The 26547-nt window shown below is 40.2% G+C and overlaps 1 protein-coding gene across 15 annotated transcripts in view; it reads left to right on the top strand.

Moving 5' to 3' along the window:
* The window catches only part of RAF1 (Raf-1 proto-oncogene, serine/threonine kinase), a 67757-nt gene that overhangs the window by 15604 nt on the left and 25606 nt on the right, over window positions 1-26547 (top strand). For 4 of the 15 annotated variants that reach the window (XM_081898235.1, XM_081898234.1, XM_081898233.1 and 1 more), the window contains exons 1-3: window positions 8419-8561; window positions 21675-21765; window positions 24525-24651. The exons of 1 other annotated variant lie outside the window; for it this stretch is intronic. The gene's annotated coding sequence lies outside the window, so the exon portion shown is untranslated. Of the gene's footprint in view, window positions 1-8418; window positions 8562-12733; window positions 12908-15800; window positions 15821-21674; window positions 21766-24524; window positions 24652-26547 lie in introns of those variants that run through there. 10 more of the 15 variants (XM_081898236.1, XM_081898238.1, XM_081898237.1 and 7 more) reach the window with 10 other exon arrangements.

Here is a 26547-nt window from a genome sequence, read left to right as displayed (position 1 = left end):
TATACTGTACCACTTCCCCTTCCACTGCTGTTAGGAAAATACTTCTCAGCTAGCAGGGTTGCTAGTATTTGATGCAGCCCGCATTACAGTAGCACTTTGTCAACTGACAGGTGTCAAGATTAGCAATCTACAGTTATTAGTGGCTTGTTGACCCTTCATATTTACTGTTCCATGCCACTTTTCAGCAAAAGCCTGGTTTGGCTTTGTTGCAAATTCTTCCCATAGTTCACAGTTCAAAACAAACATCTTAGCACTTTCCTTAATGAACTATACACTTCCTACAAAAACAAGTAACCAACATTCTAAACAGAAAGCAGGGCTTTAAAAAATGGCTTGCACATGTTTTCCATTTATAAAGAAAATAAATGATTGGTTTTTTATCTTAACCTTGATAAGCAGTTGATTGCATTGTTCAGGAGAAAAGCATGACACCAACATTGCTGTCCTTTGTTGGTTTCTATGGTGTAACTTGAAGAAAAATGTATCGCGGAATGAACTTGCATACATGAGCTGTTTTCAGCAGAAGGGTTTATTGCAGGGACGAGGAACCTGTGCCACTTCAGATAATGTTGGACTACAACTCCCATCATCTCTGACCATTAGCCATGCTGGCTGGGACTGACACCTGGAGGCCTCTGTTCTGATTTGCTGCATTCCGTTTATATACTACATGCATACAAATAGGAGGGTTGTTGTCGCTACTGGTTTTTCTTCATGAAACTTGGGTGTGATTCCTCTTCCTCCCATACACACATGAGAGCTCTGGGGTGATTGACAAACGGGAGAACAGAAGTGTGTTCTGTGGTGGGAATAACCGTAGTGAAAATCTCCTTCCTTGGCTTTTCCTTCCACTCTCCCCTTTGGTGCCTGGTACAATCTCTCGATGCTGCCAGGCAAATTCTGCTCAGAATCTGCACTTTTGTCCTCATGGATGAGAGTGCATGGGCAGCTGTGCCAGGAGCAGGACTAGCAGTAGGCAAGCTTGATCTAGATTGGGATCCAAAGTCAATAAGTACTGATATCAAGCCAGGCTTTTCATGCCAGAATCTAGATCATAGGACCAGACAGTGTCCAAATGGCTTATAAAATAGGTAAAGTGATATCTGAAGTCCAAATTCCTGACTTTGGGTGAATGGACAGACCATGGGTAGTAACCTATAGGCAGAAGAGGAACTGGAGAAGCTGTAGAAGTATAGGATAAAGCTGAAGGCAGGGCAAGGACAGACGAGGTGATGAGAACTGGAAAAATGTGGTGGGGGTCCAAACAGAAACTGGTAGCAGGATAAGAGTTGGGATGGTGATAACAAGGACAGGAAACAATAAAAGGCCATCCCCGCAAGGAACTTGCAGAAACAGTTCTCCTATTTACTAATCTTAGTTATACAAGGAAGCACAAACTTGTGGCCCTTTCTATCTGTGCTGGATACCAGATATTGATATATAACTTTATGAGGTAGTGAGGCTGCTTTATCTGAAGTTGAATCTTAGGTTTGGCATTGACTTCAACTTCAACAAGCTCTGGTGTGAGACCACGCCTTCTCCTTGCCCAACCCCATATACTTTGCTGTGTTATGTAATTACAAGCCTAATACCAAGATGTCGTCATTCTGAGAACCAATTTACCATAGATTATATATACGTTTTCAGTTTAGTCTGCTTTAATTAGGTGAACATACATCACAACCATTTGTGTTTAAAAATAAGCTCTCAACCATGTGCAATGACTTTCCCACAACTAATTAGAATGCATATTCTGGGTGAAGGTTAATATGCATCTGTTCCACATTACACAAACATACTAAAGGTCACAAGAAGTATTAATGTATTGCTGTGGGGATATTGCCTAATTTCTGTGTGTGCTGCAGAACAGCATACCATGTCGATGGAATATTGTGTTACTACCTCTCATCACTAACTAACCAAATCAGTTTTCACCTGTGTGGGTTTGGCTCTACCTCTTCTCTGGCCTGGTTTGCATGAAATGCTAAGCTATGGTTTGTTTAACAAACCATGGATTGTCCCATAGAAATAATTTAAAACAAGCCATGGCTTATTTATCCAGAGCTTGGTCTGTTCTGCTCCTAGCTTCATGCTTCTTGCTTTGGCAAGCATGTGACGTAGGATGGCCAAACAAACCATGGCTACGGAAAGGTGTTTGGTTCTCACAAAACACCAAGCCATTGTTAAAACAAACCATGGTTCATAAGCAAATAACAAACCATAGCTTGAGAGCATGGTTTCTTCACAGTATGCTAACCATAGTTAAACTGCTGGGATTTGGACAGTCAAATAAACTATGGTTTAAACTATGCAGTTTAAAAAGTCATAGCTTAGCATTATTTGCAGACTAATTCTCTGATAAGCAGGGATTTCAGGGAAAACTTTTTTGGCAAAAGCGTTGGAAACTGATGGCCTTATAACAGTTGGGTAGAAATATACAAGTAGATAATGTATTGCCAGGATGTAACGTCGGAACACACAAACACTGTGAGATCCACAGCAACATAAGGTTGTCACATAATATCCTCAAATCCCAACCAGTTTTGAGCAAAATCTGCACCCACACAGTCTCTTTTAGAACTGCTTCATGAAAGATATCCAAAAAGGTAGTTGTGTGTTAGCCTATTGCAGGCAGCAAAAGAAACAACAAAACATCATATATTAGTCTAAGGTGCTACAAAACTCTTCTTTGTAGTCACACAAAGCATTTTTTTATACAGTGTACCAATGTAAGAAAAACTACAGTCCACCATTTTGTTGAGATGAGCATGGAGTAAATGTGACAATCACATCAGGTAAGGTAAACAAACACTAGACATGGGTTTTAAAAACACATGATTTTGTTGGCTTAAGAGGAGAAATGAAAGTAAAAGCTTAGTGATATTAATCAAATATCAAAGAAAAACGTTCTAGCTTATGGTAACCCATCTTGTGTTATATGCTTTTAAGAACAAAGGGAAACAGAACATGGCAGCAGTTAATAGGATTATAAACAGCCCAGCCTTCCTGGAAGAATTCAGTTACACAAACATTGCATGAGACAAAGTGGTGATTTTTTTTCCCCAGCAAGGGAATTTTTTTGGGGGGGGCGGCGGATTATAATGCTTTTTCCGCAATCTCTGCTACCATTCCAGTCCCACAGGAGCCATGACATATACAGTATGGATAATGCAAAACTAACCCTTTGGGTGTGTGTGTTTTTTATGTTCTGGAGAACAAAATTAGTTCTAGATAGATATGCCCAGGGCAAAAGAAAAGACGTAGTAACTAAACTAGACTGTGGAGCAGGCAAACTTTGTATTTAAACAGAAGAGTCAATACTGAGGACTGAAGGTCTGAGAGAGCTGCAAGCGAAGCAGGAAGATGGCTGTGGGCCAGATGGAGAGATGAGCTGATGTGGCAGGCTGGAGCTGCATGGAACAGTCTGGCTCAGCTCCATGAGAACTGTTGCACAATTTGGGAGGCCTTCATCAGGCAACGACTGAAATAACAGTTTTGATAGTGATAAAAACTTGCATGGAATTCACATGATCTTCGGTCGGCATTGTTTGCCACAGTTGCTTCAGATTTGTCAAAATGTAAACTGTGCTGCCTGATATCAGAGCAGTTAATTCTAATGCCTCTAGAGAGGTGTGGGCAAAATGCTACAAAGGCAGTCGGATTCAAGACCCAAAGGTTTGCTGGTACATTAGAATTCTTTGTTTTGTTTAATATAATAGGCATTAAAGATACTGCACATATCATGTGCTAGTGCAAACATGACATATTTTAACTGGTGTGTAACTTGAACCTAAAGATGTTTACTCAGAAGTAAGTAGATTCAATGGGACTATTAGCTATGGGAGTTTGCATAGGACAGCAGCCCTAGCCTGCAATTCTGAACCCACTTCCTTAGGAACAAGCCCCATTGAACATAATGGGACCTATTTCCATGCAAACACAGATACAATTGGGCTGTAAATGTATAGTTCATTAAGCTTGGTGGTTATGAGATAAGTAAATATTTAACAGTGCAGTTATAATTCTTTTTTGAGAGAATAGCACTCTCTCGCTCTCTCGCTCTCTATATATACATACAGTAATGTTGTTTACAATGTAGCTTGCAATTCTTGCTATAGCTATCCTCAAAATAACCCTATGATATAGATTATTAACGTTTATCAATCCATTTGCATTTTTTGGGGACCCCCCCCCCCGTTTTTCAAAGAGCTCAGGTTTATTTCCCAGTTCTAAATAAGGAGTTCCAGCTGCTGGGAAACCATCCTTTGTTAAATTGATTGATTGCTAATTGTTTGGGATGATTGGCCATTTCCTCAGTGGGAGCTAAGAGCTAGTTGTTTTGCTAGAGTGAACAACTTACTTGTACTGGTGAATTTTGAGACTACTGTTCTAGAGGGGCAGTTTTGTGTGTGTGAAATGGAAGTAGTTTTGAATTTGGGAAGAGAGTAAGCCAAGGTAGGCTTCTATTCTGCTCAGTTGGCATCCAAAGTCACAGAATCTATTCCAGGAGGGTAGGTTACAGTGATTTGTCCATTCCCAAGCCATATCCAGGGCCTAGAAAATAAAAGGCTTTCCTGCATCTCCTTGCAAGCATCTGTTGTCAGAGAACAAAAGAAGGAAGAGCAATAATTTATTTACTCCATAGCAATAAGAGTTTCCACACCATCTGCAAATTAGTATATTGGGAAGCTTAAGAGTCCTGTCCTTTACTAGGGATAAATAGTATTGGAGAAAACATAGCTATATTTACTTATGGCACAGGCTCCCAGCCACATTTTATGTTGTCCCCAACATATTTCATTGCCTTCCATCAACTTCTGAAGTTACATAAGGTACATTGAGAGCCAAAACGTAACCATCCATCAACAATCCTAGATGACATCATTGTAAATCCAGAAACTGTATTGCCTACACTTAACTTAAGAATGAGATGGGATGGCTTGTGACCCTCCAACTGTTACTGGACTACAGCTTCCATCATCGCTCATCATTGACTAGGCTGGCTGGGACTGATGGGAACTAGATTCCAACAACATCCAGAGGACCACAAGTTACGGTACTCATTCCTGTCTTAGTGAAAATGGAAGATTGTGCAATATCTCATCCCCTGTGCTTGAATATTAAACATTAATGAAACATTCTATTTGTTGAAGCATCAAAGTAGGAATGATTCAATATTATTATCAAATGTGTATATAATTTAGTGAGGATAGTTTACAATTTACAGTTATCAAGCGTATCTTTGGAATATTGTTTTTATTTCTTACCAACTGGCTAGTATATTCCTAATCTACTCATTATACTCTTTCTACTCTAAAATTGTCCAACATTTTGTTGCCTATCTCCTAATTAATATCAATCAATTTTCATTGTATATAGCCAAAGCCCTTTACAATGGAAGACAGAGAATAAAATAACTGGATATATTATTATATCATCTAAAATCATACACATAACCTGTGACAGTTTACAACATAAAAATAAATTTACAACAATATTTTAAAAGACTAGAACTTAAATCAGCAATTGATAAAATTTCAAAGAATTCCAGCCTAGTAATCCCTAAAATTAATTAAAGAACACAATTTAAGGCTACTAAAAATAACCAATAATAATTCAAGGCCAGCCCACATACTGTACTAGATAAAGCATATTTGAAACAAATGGGCTTTCAAAGCCTGTTTAAAAGCCAGGACCACCACTGAAAAGGCCATGTCTCTTGCACCCACCAATCTATCTGATTTTATTGGTGGTCCAATAAATGAGGCCTCTGATAACAAACTTGCAGCTGGCCTGGTTCATATGGATGTAAGTACCGTAATCCTTCAAATTACCTGGCTCCAACAGCAGCCATGTTGAGTGGCCAATTAAAGATGCAAAATGTGCCCTACATGCAAAACTGTAGTTCTACAAGATTTTGGACATGCTTGAGCTCTCTGTTTCCCCCCAAGATGTTGGTTTACTTGGGTTAACTAGTTGTTAGATAAGATATACAACACAAGGAAGATCTGGAAAAGGCCTTGCCCCAGTTATGAAGGGGGGAAATTGCATAGCTCTGGTCCAAGCATCTGCTTCTAAACAAGTTCAAATTTATTTACCTATTTAGAGAATGTCTTAATCACTCTATTTTCAGAAGAATCTCAGGGTTTCTAAGTGTGCTAAGTGGCTAGAAGGGAAAGGGACCACATGGTATGGTAGTGGTACTTTTGAGCATGATTCATTCTCCCAGGGAGGTTCATCTAGAGCCTACTTGGATATAATTTTGGCACCAGGTGAAGACACTTACATTTCCTCAGGCTTTTTCATTCTCTGCACTTCCCCCCACCCTTGAAAAAAGTTCCCCGCCTCTGCTCTGCAGGAATACCTGTCTAGTTTTGTTCTTGTATTGATTCAGAGAGTGAATATTTTCTTATTGTACCAGGCGTCTAGCAATTAGAAAAGTATGATTTAGTGTGCATAAATCATTGCTGTCGGTTGCTAGGACACAGATATTTTATTGTTAGCTTTTGATGTGTTATTTTATTCTGTTGCAGTGGTAGTCAACTAAGTTTTACTCAGAGTAGATCCATTGAAATTAGTGGACCTATTTTATTCATGCTCATTAATTTCAGTGGGTCTACTCTAAGTAAAGCCTAGTTGATTACTACCCTTGGTCTTGCTTTAATTATGTATTATTGTGGACTGCCATGGCTGCAGTAAAAAGTTGTACCTGCTAAAAGATTGATTTGAATGGTTTTTCTTTGTAAAAAATACTTTTAAAAAAGCATGCTATTCAGATATTTTCTCATAAACCTGCATTTAGAAGGTGAAAAATCTCCATAACATTTTATCACACTTTTAAACATTCTATGTGCTTTTTCAAATTAATCTGATGTGGATTAATTACCTCCAAAGCTAACAATTAGGATGGATACGTTAAAGAAAAGGGCTTAATGCATATTTAACAATGGAATGTGGAGTTCTAAACTGATATCCTTGATTGTACACATGGAGCCAGACAATAGGCAGACTACAAGTACTGTATATGATACTGTGTTTATGTGCAGCCTGGCAAGTACAAGATGGTTGAAGCCTAAGGCAATTATAGACTAATGAACCTGTGTTAAGCTATTTTTGTATGCTTTGCAGTTGCAGGGGTAGTCCAGGAGGAAGAGCGGAATAGTGTATAATTTGTCTCTGGAAAGTTCAGGTTGCGACCCTATTTCTCCCACAGTCTGTTGTATGACATTGAAAAAGTCACCTTAGCCCATCACTGCCTTCAAACCAGCTCCTTACAAACGTTCTGAACATAGGGGAGAGACACCCTTTGCCCAACCTACATGCATTTGTTTCAATACAACCAGCAACCCTGCAGGGATGTCTAAACTGTAGTTCTCCTGATGCTGAATTACAACTTCCATCTGCATGACCAATGCTTAGGGATGATGGGAGCTGGCAGTCAAACCAACATGTCCATGACATCTGAAAGAGCCCTCCTGTATTTCTGCAAGGACATATATTAACTATCTTCTTTGGCGATCACCCGTAGCTGAGTAAGATTGTCTTCCATAAACATGGTTTTAACAATGAGTCCGCAAGTGACTGTGGAGGCCAATTCTGGATTAACTGTACAAATAAGGGGATAACCAGGATCGTGGTCGGTGGTCCTACACCCACACCTCCTTCACTAAGAGATGTCAAGAGAGCTCTATAGCCATAGCCTCTTCTACATGACTGGGAACACTTTGTAACCAGAGCTCCTTCTGGCCGATCACACTTATCCTCTTTAGTCAAGGTGAGAATCAGCAGAATCTTGCTACTGAATTGGGTTCGCAGGAGGACAAACGCAGCATGGGCCACTTTGCTGATTAAAAAGCTCTGCTGGTGCGCTAAGAAGTACACTAGTTCTGTATCTATACCCACTTCAGCTCTTTGCCAGTTTTAGTTACGCTGCTCCCTTACATCTTCCAATTTTAAGCAGATATAATACTAAGGGGGTGACATAATGCAGAGGTAGCGAGCGGCACGTTCCCTGAATTCAACTAGAAAAGAGGAGCGATAGCAAGCGCTGCTCTTATGCTCCATGGGATGCTCTGAAGGAGGAATCCCTGCAAACAAGGGACATCTGGAGAGCTTAATCCCAGTCTAGACAAGACCGGGGAGATGCCACGGAGCCAACTCCGGGGGCTGGGGAGAGCACCGTGTACTCGCCGTGCTTATCCCAGCCTGGGAAGCCCCCTACCCCCCGCCTCACAAGGGCATTTGCGACGCCTCCTCCCCCACCCGGGCAAGCAGGCGTTTCAAATGGCGGCGGCGAGACGGGCGGACGATCCCAGGGAGGAGGAAAAGGGGCCGGGCCGGGAGAGAGGGCTGCTCCAGCCATCGAGGACTCGGCGCTCCAGGCGCGAGGACTCGAGCTCCGAGAGCTTGGATGGCTTTGGAATAAATGTCTCGGTGTTAGTAAGGCGGCCATTTTAGATGGGGAGCGGAGCGGGCGGCTGGGAGTGAGGGAAGAGCCGTCGGAGCTGGAGGAGGTGGCGGCGGCGGCACAAGCAGCGGCGGCACCCGAGAGAGGCGGACAGGTACCGGGCTGGTTTCGCGGCTGGGAGGGCGGGAGTGTCGCAGCCGGAGCCCCGGGAAAGGGCTGAGGTTGTCCAAAGAGATGGGGAAGGCGCCGTCGTGTCGTGTCGAGGCGCGTGTGTGAGTGTGAGTGTGAAGCGGGGGGCTAGGAAAGCCCGGAGACACTGGGAAGGGGGCGGCCGCGAAGGAGCTGCTTCAGCAGCCTCAATTGTGCTCGGCGTCTGTGCGGACGGAGCCGCCCAGGTTGGACGGCTGCGTCCTCCCGCGAGTCCCGCCTGCCCCGAGACTGAGACGGGGATGCTGTGCGCTCGCCCGGGTTCGGCGCTGGGCTGCTTCTCCCCATTCCTCGCTGCTCGCAGTGGCGTCGCTTTTCTCCGGCAATTTAGACGGGGCGCTCAGTTTGCAGCTGCTAAAACTGCCTCCGTAGTCAGCTTTTGACGCTACCCGACTGTCGGGCCCTACCCACTTTGAGTTTGTTTGTTTCTTGCTTGCTTTCTCCTTCCTCATTTGTATTTTTTATTTTTTTTTTATTTTGGTTCGGGTGAGGAAAGCGTGCTGTCCTGCCCCTTCAGGGAACGGGTGTGGGGAATGAGGCAAGCAGCGCAGGCTTCTCTCTTGCTGGCGTCCAATAATGTGATGCAGCAGCGGCTCCTTCACGACGTTGACAAGGGTAGGAATGGATGCAGCTGCCGTCGCTGCGCAAGTCAGCGCTTTTCTTTTGCCGGGTTGATGCTTTCAGGCTGGGTGCTTTCGGGCTCCTGTTGTGACTAAAACGCCTGCCGATTCAAAAGTAGCCAGCGCTTGGTCTTTTTCTGCCATGAGTTGAAGTTATGCAGTGGGTTAGTTACCCGGAGCCGGTGTGGTTTGAAATGCGTTTGCCTGCCTCCGTCGCAGCTGCAGCATCCTCTGGAGTCTGGACGGAGCCTTCTGCGTCCTGGATAGTCTCTGAATTGCATTGGAAATAATTTGAAACGAGCGATTAGAAACTTTCAGAAATGAGGTCATCGCTGGGGAGTGAGGAGAGGTTGCTGAATGGGGATTCCCATATTTCCCCCGTGTGTGATCCAGATATGTTGTTGGTTGCTTTAAGAAAGGTGGAAAAGAGGAGGCAGTTTAGCAGCTGTATCACAGCTTAATTGCTTAAGTCTGTGCAGGTAAGTGAAGGTGAAGACATAAAAAACACCTGGGGAGAACTTCTTTCATCAGTCTTCTGGCTATCTTTGTAGAGGTAGGAGACAAGGAGTCTTTATGCGAGCCTACTTAGATTTTCTTTGTCATGAACTGGCATTGATTTGTGTATCTCACATAGTTAAGTAATGCAAATCAAGTCAGTGATAAGCAGGCTTGTCTTGAGTTCCTTTTGTTGGCGGTGGTTGTTTTGGCTTGGAGTGGGAAAGTACATGATTTCTATTTCTGTAGTCTATTACAAACTATTTCTAATGAGTATTAGCTGAGTCATCAATGTTTACTTGAAAGTCCCACTCATTTAAGTGGCTTTACTTTCCAAGTAAATATCCATAGGATGGTAACCTAAAAGTCAGAATGACTTTTAAATACTTGAATAGCGTAGACTTGGGAAAATTCCAGTTTTAAAACACACAAAGGGTGCAATCCTAGGTAAGCAAATATTTTGTAATGTGTTGCATCTATTTTGAGAGAGAACATAGCTTTTCAGAAGATACCTTATCTAATGTTTTCCGTATTTGTTTGTTTATTTTGTACATAGCCAAAATAGAATTCTAGGCAGTTTACAAGCATATAAAGTACCAAGTCTAATATCTGGAATTGCTGGTCAGAGTATCTTGGATAGAAGGGCTTTAAAAAAATCTCTTCTAGAAACCTTGGTAGATGTGATTCCAAAGTAGATAGTCCTAGGCTAGGCCATTGGTTTGCCTGCCTGAAGCTGATACATGCTGTAGTGTCCTTAACTCTGCAGCACAGTCCAATGTTGCATGAATTAGTCTCCACTTACCTGGAGGTAGGCTTCATTGAATTCAGTAGGACTGCTAAATAGACAAAGTTGGGATTAATTACACTCCTAATCATGTATTCTTCTGTTTTGAAATTGAGTGTGGAATCTGTGATCCTCCAGAGGTTGTTTGACTCAGCTCCTATCAACCTAGCCAGCATGGCCAATGGTCAGGGATGGTTGGAGTTGTAATCCAGCAGCATCTGGAGGACCATGGGTTAGTCATCCTGGTCTCCAAAATCAAGATTTAACTTTTAGTTAAGATTTTAATTTCAAGTGGTGTAGGTTATGCTTCTTGAATAATTTATTTTTTGTACATTGCTATTTTGTTTGCAAAGCTGCTGCTGTAAAATGTTTAAATAACTGGCATATGATGTTGCTAGATGCTTTGTATACCATGCCGAAATTATTTTACTGGAACAATGCAATAAAACCACTTTACATTATTCCAAATCCTCCTTAAGCATGAGAAGTTATATGATGAATAGCCTTTCAGAATTGAGAATTGGTTAATAACCTCTTTTGACAGTAGCTGATACATTCATTGCAGAATATTGTTGCTGTCAACCTAACACTGGAAGTTTATTGCAAAAATTATCTTTGAAGTTTTTGATTATAATGCAAATATATTTCACTGCTCCTTTGAGAAGTGCAATAACAAATGGATCCCTAAATTTGTTTGCAGCTATAAGTAACACTGTGTTCTGCTGCTGTACTTTTGGAGCGGCGGTTTTTGGGTGTTTTTTAGGCAAAGCCTTGACTGTTCCTTAGATGGAGCAGGAAATATAAATTTGATCAAAATCAAATAAAATATGACTGGTTTTAACTTGCGAAGGTTGTGGATAGTTGGCATTTCAGTTACTGTATATTCCATTTTAGGTACTCTATAGAGTCAGTTTGTTAGATGATGCTGTTGTGTGTGTGTGTGCAGCATTTCAGTGCTGCATGAATTATTTTAAGTGTATGGCAGTACTGTTGTTTAGTGACCAACTTGGTGTTCCAGTGCAGTTGTGGTATAACCAAAATTGCTTGAGATCTGGCAAATCCTAATAAAACTATATCAATAAGCAATGTGTTCTATTCATTGCACATAGTATCACTTTAGAACATTTGGGACATCTTGTATATTTTTAGATTGTGAACTGAGTGAGGTTGGTTCACTGAGTTACTAGATGGGTGTGGTACTAACAGTAATTAAATCTGGTTTAGGTTTTAGACCCAAGGGCTTCAATGTGGCATTTTACTTTGTAATTTTTCAAAGGGAAGAGAGTGAGCTAAAATATTGAAATTAGTCTTGACTTTGCTTAGCTGAATAGTAGACATTTATGCTAAGAATGTGGTGAAGGGAGAACTAAACGGAAGAAGGGAGAGGGAGAATTGCATCTTTTTGTTTCTTAATGTTAGTTGGCTTGGAAAGGGCAAGGAGATTGTTCTCTTTACATGCTCAAACTAATTTCTTAACGAGGTATAGATATGGTATCAAAGCCTTTATCTTAAAGTGTACTTTCTACTGTTGGCTTAACCACAGCATTACTATAAATCATAGGGCTTTTTGCTAAAACAGAGAAGCAGTTTTTTCATGGCTATAAGATGTATCTATCCTAGGTAATTGTGGATACAAGTAAGTGGACACACATTTGTACCAGCAATCCTAAATACTGCATTTGATTTCTCAGCTGCTGCAATAGCTTTGGTTTTCACCACTGTGAAAACATGGCCGTGGCATATTTATAGAGCAGTTCAAGTAGATAAATAGGTACCGCTCCGGCGGGAAGGTAAACGGCGTTTCTGTGCGCTGCTCTGGTTTGCCAGAAGCGGCTTAGTCATGCTGGCCGCATGACCCGGAAGCTCCCTTGGCCAATAAAGCGAGATGAGCGCCACAACCCCAGAGTCGGCTATGACTGGACCTAATGGTCAGCGGTCCCTTTACCTTTTTACTGAGGAATATATATCCCTTCCCTCAAATATACTTAGTAGCTCATGAGAAATCTGTTACAGTACTGTATTCTGTGTGATTTGGTACTATTTCGATTTCTAGTGGTTATACAATGAGTATTTGGGATGGTTAAAAGTTTCCCCAAAGTAATATTCTTAGGAAACACTGTTGGGAAACTTGCTGTAGGTGAGGAAGAGGATGCTCAACTCATGAACTGGAGAAACTTTGCTCTTTACTTTACTTCTGTCTTCCATACTGATGTCTTGCAGTAGAATAAGTTATAGTTTCCTCTCCCCACTCCACCAAACTGTTGGTTGGACCATAGCCAACCACAAATGAACAACCACACCCTAGGCCAACCCCAACCTCTCTCATCACCAAAGGAACACAAGTGAACAGCAGAGAACGTGCACAAGCAACGCTGACACCAAACCCTACATATAGTAAGTAAAATAGAAACACCACCCCACCCCCACCCATCTTCCCCACCCCTCCACCTCATTCCCCCTTTTCCCCCCAATGCCTCAACAAATGAAACTGATTTGTAAAAATGTTACATGGAAAAAAATATATGAGAGAGAACATTGCGCGCGCACACCTGTAAATCAAGAAAATCTTTAATAATAATAATAAAGGCCAAACTATATATCAGTTGTGGTGACTGACAGCTCCCTTGTTACTGAAATCCTAGGAGAAACACCAAGTTTATTGTGCATCTGTAGTTGCATTTTATTTGGAGGATCACAAGTGGTGTTACACTGAGCAATATTTTGAAGGACGTGTGGCACTGTAGAAGTGAATTTTAGCTATGGTATGCCTGAATCAGACAAGAGATATGAATGACCAGGGTCTTATATTTTTACATGTATGTTTATTTCCTGAGATCATACAAACAAATGGGTCCTGAAATAGGATTTTATCTTGGAAAATATAAAGAGCAGAGTTGAATGACGATGCAGAGTTGAGTCTTCCTTCTCAACCGTCACAAATTTACAGTGCAGTTCATATATATATGTAGCCAAAGGGTTATAAAAAGAAAGCCAGCTGATGTTGCAGTCTAAGCAGTGGCCATATAGTGGAAAGATTCTCCTTTGGCATCTTCAGTAGTGCTATTTTTACCTATTCTAATAGATCTGTCCTTGTGATTTTAAGCTAAAGGACAGTAACTGAAACTAAGTTTTATTTGCATTGCAACAACAACAACAAAAACTGAGGAGGAAAAGAATATGGCGAGCAAATACCTTTTCATATCTCTAAACATGGCATAGGGCAATGTAAAGTGATAAATGATTCTTTTATTTTGTTGTGTTGCTGACATAATTTATGTGTTTCCTTTTTACCTGTTAATCCTGTTGATTTTTGAATAACTTTCCTGAAGTCTGTTTTGTTTTAACAGCATTGTACTGAAACACTAAAAGAATCATTGTCCAAGCTATAATACTTGTATACTCTGGATTATTATTAATATACAAGATACTTTGCATACATTATCTCAGAAATTTTACAAAAGAGAAGGTGGGCTACCAAGGCCACCCTAGGGCTATCATAACTGAGGTGAGCTTTAGGTGGAGCGAGTGGCCTTCCTGGCTTACACTCCCAGCTAGTTTACAATCTCAGTATAATATGGCAGTGAATGAATTTAGGCAGACATGCAGGGAGGTGTACATTGGCTGCTCTGTTGGATGAAAATATTGAATTAATTATAGACTTTTGAAGTATGACTTGATTTTGGAATGTGTTTGCATGTGCATTTATTTCTGGATTGACTTGTCTTGAATCGTGTCTCTTGCCGCTTTAATACTAGCTAGCTTCTTTTCGTGCCAGCTAGTTCCTTGTATATGTCATTAGTTTAATTCCTTTTCTTTTTCTTAGCTGTGCAGTGTGGTTATCTAATATCCCCATGCAATTCATTTCCTTGTAGATGCAATCAACTATGGGACCTATATTGGTGCCTTCCAAGAGTGTCTTGGAATGTATATTTGCTAATTAGAAGTTGACCTTCTAGCAGTATCCTAGAATGTGTGCAGTGCACATTAGTGTTCATACATGTGTGGTCCCAGTCATTCCACTTGCTAATATGGATGACAACTCACAAGTTGGTTGATTATATTTATGGTGATTTGCGGCTGTTAGAAAAAATGCTGCATTCGTCATACAGATTTTAGCAGTTTGATTTCCTGTTTTTCTTGTTACTTTTATCCCTAGGACTTGTGTAAAAGATGAAATGTGTTGTTGGAGAAATGTGTTGTGTGAATTAGCACAAATCTTGTGGAATAAGGAGGAACACTTTTATTTGCTGGCACTGCTTGGGATATAACGAAGTGGTTCATTTATGAACTGGTTCATTTATTATGGAAAACTGTTCAGTTTAGCTTTTGGTAGGTACTGAAAGATTATTTTGATTTCATACTAGCTTTAGGCATGATCACTTTATCCAGTGGGTTTTACTAGAGTGTGGTATCTTTTGATGTTTAAAGAGAACAGCTGCATGGATCTTCTGTGTAGGGTGCCCTGTGATCATGTGCTCATATAGTATGTATGCTGTACATACTGTAGCTCCTAACATTTCATTGTCCAGAGTGCTGCTCCAGGAATGAGTAGTTTAGTTCAGTCAAGTGCTACAGAATGTCTTCTAAAACACCTAATTGATTTCTGGACTTGACTTGACTCAGGTGCATTTGGGATCCATAGCAGATCCCATATCTTATCTGATTTATGGTTTACACTAAATAGAAGGAATGGCTTTAAAAACAGAATGAACATACCAGCATTATCTTTAGATCTTTCCTGTATTTTATTTTAATCTGTGTTGAACCATTTATTTGTTTGAATTAGACACACCTGTTTTGTAGTCTTTCTAGAAGCTCTAATGGTCCGAAGCTAGCTTCAAAGACAAACGAGCACATTTGCACACTATGCTGTCTCCCATATGTTCATATAGGCTTTTGCCATATGACTGGGGTAGCCAGAAAACTACAAAGTATAAGCATATGCTGAATGTTTTTGCTCATTAAGACCTGCTCTAACTGAGGATTGTGGGAAATATGATGTTCCAACAGCTAAGTAAAAGCTTTTAAGTGTTGATGGCTGGCTTATGTCACAGGTTCCTCAATGGATTTTCCCACTTACGAGGCTTCACTGAATTTATTAAAGAAGCTTTTGTTGCAGTAATAAATGACCACCAGACATTGTGCCTCTTCTAAGTAGCAAGAAGACTAGTTGCACGGCTGGACAGGGACTAGGGACTTTATATTTGAGGTTGTACTGCATGTAGCTCTGCCTGTCCTATTGACCTTGTTTTGATGTTCTTATTTCCAAGTACCAACAATCACATTCTTCAGCAAGCTCCACCCATGGTATGTAGCAACATGGGATAGTACAGTAGATAGAGCTAGGCTTGTGATGTGTTATGGTACTTTTAGTCCTGTGTGTGAGACCTCAGTCCTGGGGGCACAAATTTGGCTCTCTGTTCCTCTATCTGGTCCTAGGGACTCTACTCCCCCTGGCAACAACCTCTTTCCCCAGGTCACACCCTTCTTGAACAGGCTGGAATGTGCTATTGAACTGTGATGGTGCCTCTTCCTTGCCTGGATGGAGAAGGGGAGGGGGTGGTGTGTTTGAACCTTTGATTTTTGTGTAACCTACTGTAAAAATCACAAGGTGCATCCGTTGCCCCACCCACTTTTGCCTCTGGTTCCATCCATTTTTACCTCTGGCCACCCAGTACTGGCATGCATGTCCTGGAAGGTTGCTCTCAAGGGAATGAAGCCCTCATTCTGAAAAAAAAAAGCCCATACCCACTTTCCTAAATTCCCTAGTGGTATCAAATTAACAAAAGGCAGTTGTTTATTAATAATTTGCTGGTTTTCTAAAACTACTTTTATGGTATTTGTGTATAGTACACATACTAAATAAGCTTCCAATCTGACCTGTTTGCTCTGGAGTTTGCATGTTCAGAGAGAAGGTTGAATCCTGGGAAGCCTCACCAAAAACAGTCTTCATTGGCTAGGTGTGTACCAGTGTGCTGAGAAATGGAAATGCATTATACAGGGTGGACCAAAAGTAGGTATACTTTTAACAATCAATTAATCAATCAATCAGTAAATAACTAAATGAAAAAAGGATTATTTTTCTTTACTGATACAGTAATACCTCCACGAATGTCCGCCTTGTCTAGCGTCCATTCCGGCGAATGTCCTTGGCAAACCTGGAAGTACCGGAACGGGTTACTTCTGGGTTTGCCACTCGTGCATGCCCAGAAGTGCTAAATCGCCCTTCGCGCATATGCAGACGCAGCGCTTTGCCCTGCGTCCTTTTTGGCTAGCGGCCGTGGCTCCGGAATAGACCCTGGTTACAAAATAAGGTATGACTGTATTGTGAATGATGATAAGTTGAGTCAAGAACAAAGAAAGTGGATTTTAAAACACCCTGTACATCTCTTAATACTGCTATGGGTCCCTTGAAATCTGGGCAAAAGACGGAGTTATTCTGTCTTCTGCTGCTGGGCATAATTTGAAAGGCTATTTTAGGCAAACCTTTTAGGTGTGTACCGAGTAGAAAGAATTAAGTAGTGTAACCAGATTGGGCAGAATATGATTTTATCCTTTTGTAAATTTTGCTACTTGGTATTCTGAATGGAATGTGTGTGTTATGTTAAGCATGTCAAAAATAAAAACCAAGTTGAAATTACTCTTGCTGAAACAGAGAGGTTGATTAGTCATAATATATTGATGTTTCTTTCAGAGAGGTTGGTTAGTCATTAGGTTACCATATCTTCACATATTAATGTTAAACTTTCGCTGTCTATTGGCATATTGAGCTCAGCATTATGCAAGGAAATTATCCAAGGTCTGTCTGACATGATTATTTTAGACATGATGTAAGAATACTTATTTCCACAATGGGTGCAGGCATTGCTCTAGTCAGGAATGGAAAGCAAAATACCGGTGGACAACAAAAGAGGTTTAAAGACACTCTCAAGGCAAATCTTGAAAAAAGTAACATAAGCACTGATAGCTTGGAAACACCGATCTGTGAGCACTCCAGTTGGAGAACAGCTTTTACCAAAGGTGTCATGGACATTGAAGAAGTACGAACTCAGGAAGAAATGAGCTAAGAGGAAGGCATGTTTGGCAAACCCTCACTGTGATCAGCTCCCTCCCGGAAAAATATGTCCCCACTGTGGAAGGACGTGTGGATTCAGAATTGGCCTGGACTCACTGTTAAGACCGTGTTCATAGAAGACAATTTTACTCTGCTATAAGTGATCACCAAAGCAGAAGGAGAAGAGTCAGGAATGAGAGAGCAAAAGCTTTCTGGCTATGTTGGTTGTTTTAAATAGTTAAGATTTCAAGAGCGTTACTTGAAAATAAATGTTAAATATTTAGTTGCTGAAAAGTGGTATACAGTGGTACCTCGGGATGTGAACGGGATCCGTTCTGGAGCCCTGTTCGCATCCTGAACAGAACGTAAGACGCATCTGCGTGGGTTGCGTTTCGCCACTTCTGCACATGCGCGTGATGTCATTTTGACCGTCTGCACATGCGTGAACGGTGAAACCTGGAAGTAATGTGCTCCGTTACTTCCGGGTCGCCGTGGAGCGCAACCCGAAAATACTTATCCTGAAGCGTATTTATTCTGAGGTATGACTGTACTTACCAAATATCAAGTTTTATTAGTCAAGGGTAGACATAACTTAGTGTGGTGTCTCTGACTAGTCTATTTTTAACTTTTTAATATGTTTCTACTGTATGGTTTTATGTTCTGATTTTTTTATAGAATAGTGCTCTATAAATATATTTTAAAAATATAAATATCTTACCTGTGTAGACACAAAACCTCTGGGGAAGGTATGCTCTTGCCATAGATGTTTCTGGATAATTCAAACTGGTGGGTCCTTGTATTAGCAAAACCCCTTACATATGTTAACTGCATTGGTAGATTGCTCAAAGGAATGGAAACAAAATATTGTGGTCCCAAGTTTTAAGAAAGGGGGCAAACTTCTCCCAGTCAGTTACCATCCAGTGAGCCTTTTGGATGTTTCCTCCAAATTATACACACACTATCTATTGGACAAGGCTGAAGATTGGGCAGATAATAATATTGGGGATGAATAAGCAGGCTTCTGGCATGGGAAGTCAGTCATAGATCAGTACTTTGTTCTAAATCATTTGAGAGAGAGATGCAGGTGGCCCTCGGAAATATACATGCTGCTTTTGTTGACCTGATCTCAGTCTTTGGCAGGATAAATTTTATGGAAAAACTATGTAGAGTTAGGGTGTACAAGACACCTGTTGATTCTAATAACTTTTACACAGGCACCAAAGTTCATATTAGAGTAGACAGAGAATGCCAGTTGTCAGAGGAAATTGGTTCAACCAGAGGGGTAAGACAAAACAGTTTACTAGCCCCCTTTTTGCTCAGCGTATATGTGAATGGCATCATTGATCAACTAGCTGATAAATCAAACTTTTTAGCAGTTGTTGGCACATGGAAACTAAATGTATTGCTATTCACAGACAATGTGGTTCTGTTATCCCAGACCCTAACTGGCATGAGGATATTGTTGAAATCATTTGGGGAAGTATGCAATAAGGAACAGTTATGTGTGAATTATGCCAAGACTAAAGCAATGGAACACAAATGGCAACTAGGCAGTAATCAACTGGAATAATCAAATAGCTATAATAATCTGGGAATATGTTTTGCACTAATAGCCTATAGAACTGGTAGATTAATAAACTAAAAGTTCAATGTAGTCGGTGTTAAAATTTGCCAGAATGAAGAGAGTGAATTTTGTGGTGCTTGTTTTTAAGAGTTTTTGCTGATTAGGTTATTCCTCAGTTTTACATATAAGAGAGAAATCTGGGGCATTCTGGAACCATATTAGTTGGAGGTAGTACAGAGTAGATTGATTTATACTTTATTTGGTCTCTCACCAGGAATGCCACGGTAAGCAATTACTGGTGTTGGTGACGTAATGCCTGTGGTGTCTTAACTTTTCATTTCCATCTGTTACTGGCATCAGAAAGAGGTTATGGTGGAAGTGATCCAGATCCAGGGCAGCCAACATGGTCCTCTCCAGATGTTGTGGACTACAACTCCCACCATGCCTGACCATTGGTTATGTTGGCTGGTGCTGATGGGAGTTGTAGTCCACAACATCCAGAGGGCACCATTTTGGCTACCCTGTGCTAAACAGTAATATTTAACTTTCTTTAGTCTTTAATGAAAAGTAGATCTTTTCCAAATCAGCAAAGGCCATTCCATGTAGCATTTACAATGAAGTTGACCCACTCATCTCCTTATTGCTATTGCTAACAAGGGCCCTTTCACACCTTATAAATATCATGAGGGGGATCCAGACTTGGGACTAAGATTCAGCAGAGGGTTATGCAGGGTGAAGTGAAGGAAGGCAATTTTATCTCATTTCTTCTGCAGCCCCCCATCTCCCCACCATTCCACCTCCCATGCTGTTCTGCTCTCTCATTCTTCCACTCCTGCGGAAAGGAGGAACCAGTGAAAATTACCTCTCCCCATTCCCACCTAAGTGGAAGTGTCCGTTGAACAGAGTTCTATTTATACAGGGTTAGAGCAGCTGTGGAATCTTCCATTCTGATTTGGAAAGATAAATGCCTCTGAACCCTAAATATATTATAGTTAGCTCATTAGTAACTAATCCAAAATCTATACATGTACATAATGAAGGCTGTATAACTGAGGGGAACTTGCAGTCTAGCATGTTTAGAATTTCATTGTAAAGTTGATATGAATGGTCATAATTTTATGGCAGAAATAGTAATCTAATTAAAATATTTACATGACTACATTATTTGGAAATTAAAACATTCAGTTATACAAGTTTTCCAGTGTAGTATTGGATGTTAAATGTGGTGGATATGCTGAAAGGCTTCTACAGTATAGTACCTCTGAATTATATTTAAATCTGTCCACTGAGACCAATTCTTTTCTCTATAGAAAAAACACATTTAAAATACAGACCTTCAATTCTGAATAGTTGGTATGTGTATACAGTGAGGATTTTAAAGGATTTCTCCAGACTTCTTCTGGACATGCTAATTTATGCATCTTTGAAAGCCTACAAATAGGTGACTAAGGCATCTGTCATCACTTTGGCAGTGTGGATGTTTTGTCTTTGGCTCAGCTTGAGTGATGCTAACTTTTATCCACTTAGACTGTGAATATTTTTATATAATTACTTTTACAATCCCACCATTCTTTCAAGGAGCTCAAGGTGTTTTACATGATTCTCCCTTCTCCATTTTATCCTCACGGCAGCCTCATACGAGGTATGTTACGCTGAGCGATTGTAACTGGCTCAAGGTCATTCACTGAGCTTCATAGATGAGTGGGGATTTGAGCCCTGGTCTCCCAGGTCCTAGTTCAACCCTAATCGCTATGTACGTTGGCTCTGATTGACTATTACTGACCATTATGACTGGAATCCCGTCAGTGATGAAAGCAAACAAACCAATTTCATCTATAAAAATATTTTCTCAACAAATCATATATGAAAACAATTCGAATCTAATGCAGATACAGTCTGTGGATACAAATCTCCTCTTAAAAGGACTTGTTAGAAAAAACGAGGGTTTTCAGTAGTCACTGAAAAGACAATACGATATGTAATGGGGGGTGGGGTGGAGTCCAAAATGTCTGGTTCCCCACTACACTATACAGGCCTTGAATCTTCCAAAAGTGTGTCTGATCAGGATTCAGGTGGGAAATGGTAAGTGTTTGGTTTTGGAACCCTTGTAGCACATTTCAACCCCAGAGCTCAGCAAATTTATTTCAAGCTTCTTGATATAACATCTTAACATATATCAAAGATCTCAGTTAAATGGAGCTGCCTAGAATCTAGAAACTAAATGTGTATATTATCACCTTTTTAAAAAATGCATATAGAGGTAACCTCCCCGTTTCACTCTTAATGAAGCTTAAGGTCATACATATACATCAAAATTAAGCTGTGTTTCATTATGTGCTCATGATTAGCAAATATTGTCAGTGAACATGAGTCCATAACAGAAAAGTTGGCTGCTTTGTATGTACCAAGAAGGGCAATTGAGAATTATGTGCTAAAGAATATAGCCAACTTGCATATTTTCAGAATATTATCTATAGTATATGAACTTAATGTATCTGGTGTGAGCCTAGTTATGATGGACGTATTGCATTTGGTGTTCTTAGGGCTGGAGCACATAACTACGTTTGCCATGGCAGTGATGCTGCTGAAAACAGGAGCATGGAAATTCATAACATGATCGCGGAGGTCCACACAGTAAGTACTTCTCTATGTTATGAGCAGGATGATGGTTTTGGCAGCATCCCAGTGGCAAAGCGTAATGTGTACTCCAGCCCTTAATCTGGAATTATACCACAGTTGTGAAACATTTGTTAGCTGTTGAATATAGTGAGGGTTGAAAAGGTACTCAGGCTTTTTGCATGTGTTGGATTTTCAACTGTTTTCATGTGCTGCCATCTTCATAAGAAGGAGAGTTTAAAAATTTAGTACAATGATTGGGTTGTTATGCTTTGACATGCAGGGGTTACAAGAAAATATACAATATTAGTTTATATGTGATCTTTGAGCTATACAGCCAGTATCCAATGAAGTAGTTCTGTTAGCACAGAACTTCCCCTCTCTCTCCTATATTACTCAAAAATCTGTTCAGGGGTTTCCCCAACCCTCTGGAGCAAATTTGGGAAGGTGTAGGGAATGGAGAGAGGAGTTCTGTTGCTCAGCTAACTATCTTGTTGTATAATGTCCTGTTTTCCACACCTTCTTTAATTCTCTCTCTCTGTGTAAGTGTGCCTCCCCCACTGTGTAACAGTAAACCTTTCAAATTTTAAAACCCTATCCTATTATGTTTTTGTACCTTTTATGTTGTAATTATATATTGTGAACTGCCCTGAGATCTATGGATGAAGGGTGGTACAGTGGTACCTCGGGTTACGAACAGTCCTGCTTACGAACACTTTGGGTTACGAACTCCACAAACGTGGAAGTAGGTGTCCCGGGTTGTGAACTTTGCCCCGGGATATGAATGCAATCTGCTTCCGGGGCCTCAGGAAGCCTATGTAGGGAATGCGTGCCTCGAGTTAAGGACGCTTTGGGTTGTTTTAAGAACGGACTTCCAGAATGAATTAAGTTCGTAACCCATGGTACCTCTGTATACAAATTGTAGTTGTAGTAGTAGTAGTAGTAGTAGTAGTAATAATAATATCATCATCATCATAGGATTTCATTAGACTGCCTGCTACATTTAAATCTGTTCATTTTAGAGATTTTGTTTGTTAGCTACCATTACCTCTCAAGAAAAGGTGGGATGGTTTTATTAGGGGTGTGTGTGAGTGTGTAGGATAAAATGTATACTTCTTCCCACTAGTCATTATTTATACTTCTGTTTATAGTTTGTTTGCAAGCCGCAATGTTTATCATCTTTCAAAAATTCACACGTGTTTTCACACACACATATACACACATACTGAGACTACGATTGCTATAAGAGTTCTGTACAGCTTTTAGGGAAATATATTTGTTGTATTTTAGAATGTAGACCCCACTGTAGAATTGCTAGCTGTTACCTCAGTGACATACACACATAAGTTTCCCCACAAATCTTTTAAATTACCTTGTAGGTGTTGCAGTTAGAGTTAAACCAGTGAAGATCTGCCTGTTTCCCCAAACTACATGCAAATATGACAGAACTCCTTTTCTTTTTCAAAGAATCAGGAGCAGAAAAGTATCAGTAGTGTTTAACTTTGTCTTTGTTCCACTTCTCTCCTTCCTGATATTTTTCCTGCTTTGGTTTCCCCCCATATGTGTATTGGAGGTTTTTCTGTTCTAAAAGAGCCATCAGATTACAGTTAGGTATATTGTGTGTGGTGTATATTTTATGTGTAAAATGCATAATATTGAGGCTTAACAAAATGTTAGTTCATTATTCCGCTCTGTTTACAAGTTTGTTTAGGTTTAAAATTTTGGGTTTAGCGCAGTGATCCTTGTTCCTGCCGTCCAGGCCATGGGGCACTCCTCAACCATTTGTCTTAATCTGGAGTGTTTAATTGGCATATTATGGAGTTGAGCAAGTGCTGTGAGTTTTCTTTTGGCACATGAGAAAAAAGGAGGGCTGAAAATATTTGAATGTGTGGTTATCGCATATTTATATACCTGAGGAAGACAGGATGCTTTGTTTTCTCCCTTGCCTAATCAAAGGTGTCTTTTTGTTAATGCATGTCAGGTTCTCTTGGGTCATTTTTGCTTCTTTCTTTTAAAGCTTCGAACGGAAAACATAAAATACACATGACAAAAATAATTTTTCAAAAAAAATTTTAGTTTAAATTGGCCAAGTTTGAATTTCTGCCTATAAAAATATTACAGAATTTAGTTTATTTTATATTTAGCTACTGAGCGAATTTATTTGTGATGTAGTAATTAATGATCTGGATAATTCTTCCTCAATAAAATGTTTCTTACTCTGCTCAGTAGCTGCCCTCATGGAACAATTCTTATACTTATAGCTAAATTTTTATCCCAGTCCTGCCCATGGTTGCTTGGAAGTGCTAGTAATATCAGTAGCAGTTTAAAGGGAATATCTCCTATATATTGCATTATGGCATATCATCATACAAAAATGACAACCAGAAATAATGTAGCAAAGGAAAAGGTGGCAGGGAACCTCTGGTGTACACAAAGAACTGTAAAAGAGAAATAGTTTCTTTGCATAATGCAACCAAACTAGTAGTCTGCAGGAAGTCTTAAACAAGACAATGTGCCAGGATTGAACATTTTAAGACATGCTTTTGTCTTAGGAAAATTGCAGATTTGATGCTTGTAGCCTTGATGCTTGTAGTTGGCTATAGTGTTATAGATTTCAATGATCAAAGACCTGCCTCCATACTGGCTACAATGACTTTTTTTCAGAACTTGCATGACTTCTTATGGGGACTGTTGCCTGGCTCCGTTCATTGTGCTCTGTTAACTCATGTGTATTTGCAAGACTCAACATTGACCTTATCTAACTTTTTTAAATGCAGAGTTGAAAAGAACTACCAGTCTCCCAAGTGCATACTGACAGGAGCCTGCTTGAGGTGAAAACTCATAAGTGAAAGGAGTAGACTCTGGATTCTTAATACATTGGAGTCCTGCTCCACAACTAGTTTGGTAGGTTGGCTTCTCAGGGTAAAGGGGTAGGGTTGATGGAGAACCAAGTGTCATGCCTTCAGTGTGAGTTTGTTCTCAAGCACCCTCCTCACACAGTAGCTGCTGCAGCTGCTGTTTCTCCCTTGGCATGGATTAATCTTACTTTTCTTTCCTTGGTATAGTTTCTGACATGGAGGGTTGAGAATTGGCATGGGGGAAGGAATTATAGATGCCAATTGTCTAGCAATAACTCGCTGTGCTAATCTACTTCCTTCCTCTGTTTGCAGTACTGTGGGGGAAAGAGTCAAGATTACATGAGTGAGAAAGTAGCTGCCCCTCTTCTTTTGACCTTCTGTTCTTGCTGTCTGCTTTATTTATTTTGGATATATTTCGGCTGCATTTCAGGACAGAGTCCACTGAAGGTGGCTTACGGAACATAAAACACAAGAAAATTACAATTCCAATATGACACAGTAGGAAACTGGTTACACAATGTAAAATCAAAACCCATAAATAAAAAAAACCCAATAGTTTAAAAGCCAGCACCAACTAAATAAAATAATCTTGGTTGAAGGCCATTTGAGAGGCCTTCAAAACCTGTTTGAAGTCTAGAACTGATGGTGCCAACTCATATCCCTTGTGTGGGAGTTTCATAGATCAGGGACCACCGCTTGAAAATACAGTGTCTCTGGTGCATGTTAGTCTATCTGACAAAATTTCAATGGGTTTACTCTTGAGTAGAACTTAGGTGGGCAAATGAAGAAAAGAACCTCTGTCAGTGGATTGCGGTCTGTAATAGATTGAATTTGGCCCAGCAGTCAATGCTTTCCTGTCACTATGTCTGAGACTTTTGATTGATTGATTATACTTGATTATATTTCTCTGCCACTTTTCATTCAAATTAATTCCAAAGCGGCTTACAATCAATAAATAACAGTAACATAATAGAACATCATAAATATAGCAGAAATCATACAGAATAAATAACAAACTAGTAAAACAATTACAAATCATCAAAACAATTAGCATCTATGAAACACTTGTTAACAAAACTACTAAAAAATAAGCTAAAGATCACAGTTACAACAAAAATAATAATAAAAGTACTACAGCTAACTCTTTGTCTTGTCATTACTTTAAGTTATTCCAACTGTTTGCTTGATTAATTCTGTTGTATTAAAAAATAGCATATCAGACTTCATTTTAAACTGGTGTTAGGGATGAGTAATTGCTAAATTAATCCAGACTGTGTTGTGTTTCAAGTAGGGAGGTGAAATCCCTGTTCAGCTGTGTTTTGTTACATTTGTGTCGTATGCTCCCGTTTAGGGACTCAGAATACCGTTTTAACCTCCCAACAGCCCATTGAGGATGGTTAGACTATGAGTTATTTCTCCAAAAGCCACACAGTGGATTCAATTCAGAGATCATGTAAGAAAAATGAGGCATTTTTTGGCTGATTTGTCTTGCATGGATCCCCCACCCCCAGTTTGTTCTGGCTGGTTGGGGAACCCTCTGGATTAGTGTGGGAGGGTTGTACGTGGCAAGGGTATTGGTGAAAATTGCCACCTCCTCTTTCTGTCCGTGGGAACGTCTGCTGCATCAAAGGCCCTTTCATGAAGGAATCCCAGGCCAGTGGTTTTATATCAGTCAGGATTTGAACTGGATATTCTTACATCTGAATGAGCCAGCACAGCCATGAATCTAAATGGTTGGCCTTCAGCAAGTTCCTCCCTCTGCCTGCTAGGCTTTTGAGATTGAATTGAAATATTCCCATATATGAAGGGAGCCCTGGAATTATGTTTGGAATATTTATGGTACAATATGATTTAGTGGTTAGAGTTTCAAGACTAGGGCCAGAGAGATTTGGGTTTAAATCCCCTTTCATTGGATGATGGCCTTGAGATGGTCATTGAATCT

The sequence above is a fragment of the Podarcis melisellensis genome (assembly GCF_964234715.1).
Source record: "Podarcis melisellensis genome assembly, chromosome: 2".
NCBI lineage: Eukaryota > Metazoa > Chordata > Lepidosauria > Squamata > Lacertidae > Podarcis > Podarcis melisellensis.
Note: the sequence above shows the minus strand (reverse complement) of the source record. Positions and strands in the feature narration are given on the sequence as shown.